The sequence below is a fragment of the Ahaetulla prasina genome, chromosome 6 (genome assembly GCF_028640845.1).
Source record: "Ahaetulla prasina isolate Xishuangbanna chromosome 6, ASM2864084v1, whole genome shotgun sequence".
Taxonomy (NCBI): domain Eukaryota; kingdom Metazoa; phylum Chordata; class Lepidosauria; order Squamata; family Colubridae; genus Ahaetulla; species Ahaetulla prasina.
In genome coordinates, this window is record NC_080544.1 from 52089474 (window position 1) to 52096965 (window position 7492).

General features: G+C 38.0%; 1 protein-coding gene across 1 annotated transcript in view; it reads left to right on the forward strand.

The window, feature by feature from the left end:
• CCDC186 (coiled-coil domain containing 186) overlaps positions 1–6751 on the forward strand; it is a 51404-nt gene extending 44653 nt beyond the window's left edge. The window contains exon 17 of the mRNA XM_058188600.1: positions 2442–6751. The gene's annotated coding sequence lies outside the window, so the exon portion shown is untranslated. The remainder of the gene's footprint in view (positions 1–2441) is intronic.
• Positions 6752–7492: the final 741 nt, after the last annotated feature.

Here is a 7492-nt window from a genome sequence, read left to right on the forward strand (position 1 = left end):
TAACTCTATAAACTCGATCCACATCCCAATTCATGAAATCAACACCTCTCCCAAGAAATTCTCCCAACAATTTAGTCACAACATCTCTCAAGTCTTCTTGGTCCACTTCTTCCAAATTTTGAAACCTAAGGAAATAAGACATTTTATCCATCTGTGGTCAAGCACAGCATTGCCTGTCGTCTCCTCTCTTTTCTGCACTGCCCATCTCACCCTCCAAACCTTCCACTTTCTGCTTGTTTTCTGCTGAAACTTGTTGAGTATCCTTTAAATCCTTTTGGATAGTCACAATTTCTGCTCTTATTTCATCAATTTCTTGTCCATATTAGATAACTTTTCCAAAATTCTCTCCATCTCTCCAGCAGTTGGTCTCTGACCTTTTGCCATTAAGGAAAAAAATACAAAATCCTCAGGCAGGCACAGTATCCTTGTAATTTCCTCCGGATCCACCAGGGGCACTCACAGGAGCAACGAGTCCAGAGTACAGTTAGTCAACCAGGAAGCCGAAGGAAGTGATGTCATCAAAATTCTCATAGTGAAGGCGGAAGCTGGGCGCCACCACTGTTCCCCAGAAGGAGGGGCCTCAAACCTTCCCTCCTAAATTTCTCCATCACCTCTTCTCTCCAGAGCTCCACAAAACCGGTAATCTTCTTATTTTAAGTTCTCCTCTCTCCAGAATAACTCGTGCTCCTTCCAACCGCAGGGGAGAGAAAACCCCCCCGCACTCCGGGGCACTCCACTCACGTTTACCGATATTCCCTTCCCTTCTCCTCCTCAATTCTTCTCCGTTCCCTGTTCACCACCAGGCTGCTGCCGTTATAAATCAATGCCCGGTGTCACGGGCTGGCGGCAAGCGGCGACCAAAATAATGGCGCGGCCTGTGGCCTCGAACCCGCCGAGCCTAGGACGCGCCAGCATCGGTCCCCCCAGTCCTGTATATCGGCTGGGAGACCCCTGGCGAGCCGTCCGTGCGGCAGGTGTCCTTTTCGGAACACCTGGCCCCTGAGGGCCTCGGCGGCGGCCGGATTCGGGCGCTGGAGGCAGGAGAAACCTTCCAGACGTCCGTTGCCGCTGGATACCGGAAGTCGTCTCAGGAAGACAGCACTTTAAATGAATCCATTGTCCGAACATTTTTTCCCCCTTTTGCTTGGTTAAAAATAATTGCTGTCCAAAAATGTACTATTGCGGAAAACCTGAATTTTGTATAATTATTTTTTTAAAACAAGAGAGTCAGAAAATTAAAAGTTTTTCATTTCATCAATAAAATCAACTTTCCTGTGACCATTTCTAGTCTATTCTCCCTTGCCTGGTATTTGAGAGGAAGGCAGCAACAGTTTCGAGTTGCAGAGTTCCTTGTGATTGTTTATTCCAAGTACAAAACTCATTTAGCACTGTTTACATAGTTGCATGTGATGGTTCCATTCCTCTTCTCAAGTACAGAGATTTTAAGACGTGCTTTGGGGACAACAACAACAACAACAACAACCAGCATGTGAGGTTAAACAAATCCCTTGTATAAAAGTGTACATAGTGCTAGAGTTTGTATTTTTCTAAAAGTTGTGCTTTTCATATTTTTCTGAAAACACAGCACATGTATAGCTGCAACATTACAACAAGCAAACATGCTTGCCTTCTGATTCATAATGTTAAATTGTACATTGTATCTTTAGGATTGTAGCTATTGCTGTACAGAATAATTTTCAGGGTACAATCCTGTGTTTTCTTGCTGAGGAACGAATACCTGTTCAATGCAACTGGACTTATTGCTGGATATTTTTCTGCATACTGTTTTCCTTTGTGTTTAACAAATTAGGACTGAAATTATAAAAATGAATGCCCTTCTTAATCACACAATATTGATTTTAAGGACTGAAATTTAAGCAGTGCTTGCATGTCAAAGTATTTGTAAAAGCATTTTCTCACATGTGTACGACAGAACTATATTCATTTTCAGACCAATATATCACTGACCTTCAAAACTTTAGTCTGTGAACTAGGTCCATGTTTGTAATTACACTGTAGAATGTTTAAACTGCATTCAAGCAATCATTTTTCTTGAATAATATAGAAGTTTGAAGCTGATAAATCTTGTCTGAGTACGGAAAAGATTACATTGTGTGATGCAAAATGTATTACAGTAACGGTCAAGCCAAAGAAATGAGCTTTTCTAAAAACACAGTTAGAAATAAGCCTGGCATATTCTCAGTGTGAGCAAGGTTGTCTTCTAAATGTTAGAAATACACAAGTTGCATCAAACCACCTTTGTCTTGGCTTAATAAGTCTTGGTGTTTGTACACTCCAGCCTCATCTAACCCATTCCAAAACATGTCAGCACCTAAGCCAAAGAATATACAAGTAAGTTGAAAGCAGGGAATTTTCCCCCCCTTAATACCAGGTTTTTCTTTTGACCTTTGGCTTTCTTTTCCATCTCTTTTTTTCCCCAGAACCTTGCTGACCTCCAGTTTCCAGGTTTTTGGCAAAATATTGGCAACTATGTTCTTGAGACTTTATATTGAAGACATTTATAGGATCATGAAATCAAATCAGTCTGATACTTTAGAAGCCTCACTGATTTCATCTTCAGAAACGACCCACCTCCTTCAAACATATCTGCTTGACGAAGAGCAAGAAACTTGATTGGGGAGGTTTAATGAAAACAAAATTTTTCTGACTGTTGAATCTGCTACAATGACAATATATTTTTTATGACTCTATTTGCTTTAAATAGTGACCAAGTATCAAGTTTGAATTGATCTTCCATGTTAGTACACTAAAACCAAAGTCCCCCTTGAATGCAGCTCAATTTTTTGTGATTTTTATGGACCTGTCTGTTTTATTGCCAATAATATGAATTTGCTATTATTTCTTTCTGTGGTTTTTCAAATGTGTTAATTTTTCATTCTAAATTAGTATTTCCTCATTGTCTCCCATCCAAGAACAATGTCCCCTGATACTTCATTTTTAGATCATTCATTGCAGTACGAGCAATAAACAGCTAATACATGGCTTGGACAAACAACTTGTGAATGCTGTTTATTAGCAGTATTAAGTAAGTGAAGTGGCTTTCTTTATAGTCTTTCTTTATATTCAAAATAGTTAAACACCCATGGATTTATACAAAAAACTTTTGAAACCAAACAATAGCTAAATTGAAGAGAGTTTAATCCGTTAAGGTCCAATAACCTCTTCTTCATTAGTGTTCTTTTTTAACTTTTAGCTCACTGAATGAGGAAAAGTTGTATGATATATACCACTGGAAAGTCTACAACAAGGAAAACCAAGCATAATGAATGAGTCAGGAAGAAAAAAATGCAATGGGAAAAGAAAATTTGAAAATTACTCAGACAATCTTAAAGTATTCTAAGCTGGTCTATGGATTCAACTGTAACTGTTTTGCTTGGTTCAGAATATATTTCACAAATAGCAATTAACTTAATATTATTTATTCCTCAGAACTCAGATCTTTGGTAAAGTGATTTCCTGACCAGAAAAGGATTATGTGCTAAGCTTGTGTTTCTCAAATTTACCAACTTTAAGATACTTGAACTTCAACTCCCAGAATTCCCAAGCCAGCTGGTGGAATTCTGGGAGTTGAAATCCACATGTTTTAAACAGGTGATTTTGAAAAACACAATTGTGAGCAATTTGATGTGTGTTAAACAAGTTTACAGGATTTTTTACTATTCAGAAAGGGGATACCTACTTGAGCGTGAAGGAGGATAGGACAATCTGTTTATTATTTTGCAAAATATGTAGGCTAGATTCCTAGATTCTTCTAGAATTACTGATTCCTAGAGATCAGTAATAACATTGAAAGGAAAAAAGATTGTATTATCAATTTGTCTTTGAAGATGTTTTGCTAACGGAGAATATACGGTATAATGAAATATGGTATAGTAAAACAAGCAGCGATGTTCTTCTCAAATGTAAACTGATATCCAGATATAAATCATTTTAAAAACCAGATCTATTATCTGATAAAATATGTTTTTGAAACGGAAGACAAATTTGGATTAAATGTCTTGCTTCTTTTATGTTTTCAATTCCAGTCACGTTTTCTTTACCATTCGGATAATCCCGAATGGTAAATTCATTAAAAGTGAACTCACATTTGAATGCTTTGCTTTCACTCTATTCTTCCTTGATCTTGAGTGTCAAAGCCTGAAAGTTACAATTAGTTATAAAAGACTTTCAATGCTTCTGTAATTCCTGGCTTACATGCTACGAGAAGTTGCAATTAACTGCAATGTTCTGGCTTTTTTAAAAAAAAATTGCTACTTGCATGAAGATTGGAGAGAAGCGGAAGCAAATGTGGAACATGTCTGAACCTACTTTGGTTTGTTAGTCAGTATTAAATTGCACACACTTGTCAGAAATTCTTCTCAATTCTTAACAGCACGTTATTAGTAAATCATACAGACCTTTGTAGCCGAGTGCTTTCTTAGAGATACGGTGACTGACATCTGAGGGCACTAGCCTTCCAAAATGTCAAATAATGCAATAAGTGCTACTTAACCTAAGAATGAAGACTTGTATTTACCTGTTGTTGCGTAGCATGAGGGAGCTGAAGAATGCAAAAATCTGATTCACATGATGACACAGCATTTAGCTTCATATTTGAACTTAATGGCAAGTTGAGTTTATAGCACTGGAAAGTACTGTTTTAATGTAGGATGATAGTTTGACTTCGATGTTAAGTAGCACTGTGATTAAGACATTCCTACAAGTAATCACTTGATGTTGCTAGTACAAGCCCTGATAGTTATTGTTCCTCTTACCAACAACTTCCATCCATGCGCAAAATGCACAAAAAATAGACAAACGGGAGTTTGTCTAAATTGCTTTCTTTTGTCTTCAGAATGACCACCACAGGATATTTGGCTTCCTTGGGGAAAAATGCTCTGTTTTTTGTAAAAACAGCTTGCTTGCAAATTCATTGCAAATACTGTGAAGTTGGTGTTTAATGATGAGCACAAAAAAAACATCTTTTGAATCAGAAGTCACACGCTGCTAGTAATATATAACTAGAATTGGAAGTTAAAACCCACCCCTTTTCTAGAAAAATGAAATATTTTAGGATATACTAAAAAGGCAGAATATTTCCCCTAAAAGAGAAGTAGAATAGATAGGCAGAAACTCAATCCCCCCCCCCCTTTGTCAATGCCAATTAAGGCATCAGCATCCCATCTGCAACAAAAAAGATTCCTCTAGCAACAGAAACTCACACATGGCACCTGGGAAGATTATATCAGCCAGCAAGGCTAGCTAAGACCCCTGCCCCCTGCGAGTCTGACAACCAATCAGGATACTCTTCCTGTGCCCCAGGAAGTTCAAAACCAGAGAGGATATAAAACCCAGGGACTCTCAGCATCTCTCCCTTTTTTCTGCTCAAGAACTCAAACCATGTGATCCTGTCCACGAAAGATAAAGAGGATAAAGGATCTGCTGTTAGACCACTTGCAATTTGCATACTGAGCAAATAGATCAACATATGATGCTGTTAATATGGCTCTGCACTACATCCTACAACATCTTGAATCTCCAAAGACACAAGGGTCTTCTTTCTACACTTTAGTTCAGCATTCAATACCATCATTCCTGACACTCTTCTAACTAAGCTAAAGCAGCTACAGTTACCTGAACACACTTGTAAGTGGATCATAAGCTTCCTAAAAAACAGGAAGCAGCAGGTGAAGCTAAGCAGAATCACATCAGATACCTGTACAATTAGCACAGGGGCTCCCCAAGGCTGTGTGCTCTCCTCACTTCTCTCTGTATACCAATGACTGCATCTCTAACGATCCATCTGTTTAACTACTGAAGTTTGCAGATGATACAACAGTGATCGGTCTTATTCGAGACAATGATGAATCCACATACAGATAGGAGGTTGAACAACTAGCCTCGTGGTGTGACCAGAACAATCTGGAACTGAACACACTCAAAACCGTAGAAATGTTGGTAGACTTTAGGAGAAACCCTTCCATGCTTCCACCTCTTACAACACAGTATCAACAGTAGAGACCTTCAAATTTCTAGGTTCTACCGTAACGCAAGATCTAAAATGGACAGCTAACATCAAAAACGTCATCAAACAAAGCACAACAAGAATGTTCTTTCTGCACCAACTCAGAAAGCTCAAACTGCCCAAGGAGCTGCTTATAATAATTAATTAATTAATAAGGAGTTCTATAGAGGAATTATTGAGTCTGTCATCTGCACCTCTATAACTGTCTGGTTTGGTTCTGCAACCCAACAAGACAGACACAGACTTCAGAGGATAATTAAAACTGCAGAAAAAACAATTGCTACCTTCCATTGACAACCTGTATACCTGTTTACAGACCCCTCACATCCTGGACATAAACTATTTCAACTCTTACCCTCAAAACGATGCTATAGAGCACTGCCCACCAGAACTAGACACAAGAACAGTTTTTTCCCGAATGCCATCATTCTGCTAAACAAATAATTCCCTCAACACTGTCGAACTATTTACTAAGTCTGCACTACTATTAATCTTCTCATCATTCCCATCACCCATCTCCTTCCATTTATGACTGTATGAGTATAACTTGCTTGTATCCTTACTATTTATATTGATTGTTTCCTGGTTGCTTATTTGTACCCTATGACTTTCATTAAGTGTTGTACCTTATGATTCTTTTCTTTTATGTACACTGAGAGCATAGGCACCAAGACAAATTCCTTGTGTGTCCAATCACACTTGGCCAATAAAAAATTCTATTCTGTTCTAAGAGCTTTCTCTTTACTGTATATGATGCAGTTCTGCTTAATAATACACATAATTCTGTTTTGCTTATATTTTAGTCGTAATGCTTTAAAATGAAAAATAGCCTATTATGAACAACAGTAGGTGGTGCTAAATATCCCTGCATATCTTCTTACCAAAAAAAGGGAAACATTTTTGTCATTCCTGACAATCCGCTGCTTTTTTTCCATAATGGAAGGATTTACTTGTCTCGTTGTGTGTGCTGATAGTGGAGCTATGTCTAAATCCATTTGCATTATTGTGTGTGTATGTATTTACACACACACATACACATAATGTGTGTGTGTGTGTGTCAAAGAGGATGGCTTGATTTAAAAATATTCTGTAGATATTCATGTATAAAAGAAGATTCTCTGCTGCCTTCTAAAAAGTAGCTGTATATTATGTGTATTTGAAATAATAAATATGAACAAATATGCAGTAGTTTAACTTGTAACAAAGTTGCAGAACAACTGACTTTTTGACTTAGCAAACAAGATGCAGCAAACAAGATGCAGACACATCACTACTGAGGTCTATTCCAAGGTGTACTGTCAAAAGCAGTGAACATAGCAATGCTATTTCTACTACTGCAACTGTAGCTTCTCAGATCATATCTTACCACCTTGTGGCAGGGGTAAGAGTGGCAGGGTTGACCAAAAGCAGGAAGTAGGCAGCAATAAATTAAGATAACTACACAGAGTAGAAATTTTGAGGTTAATT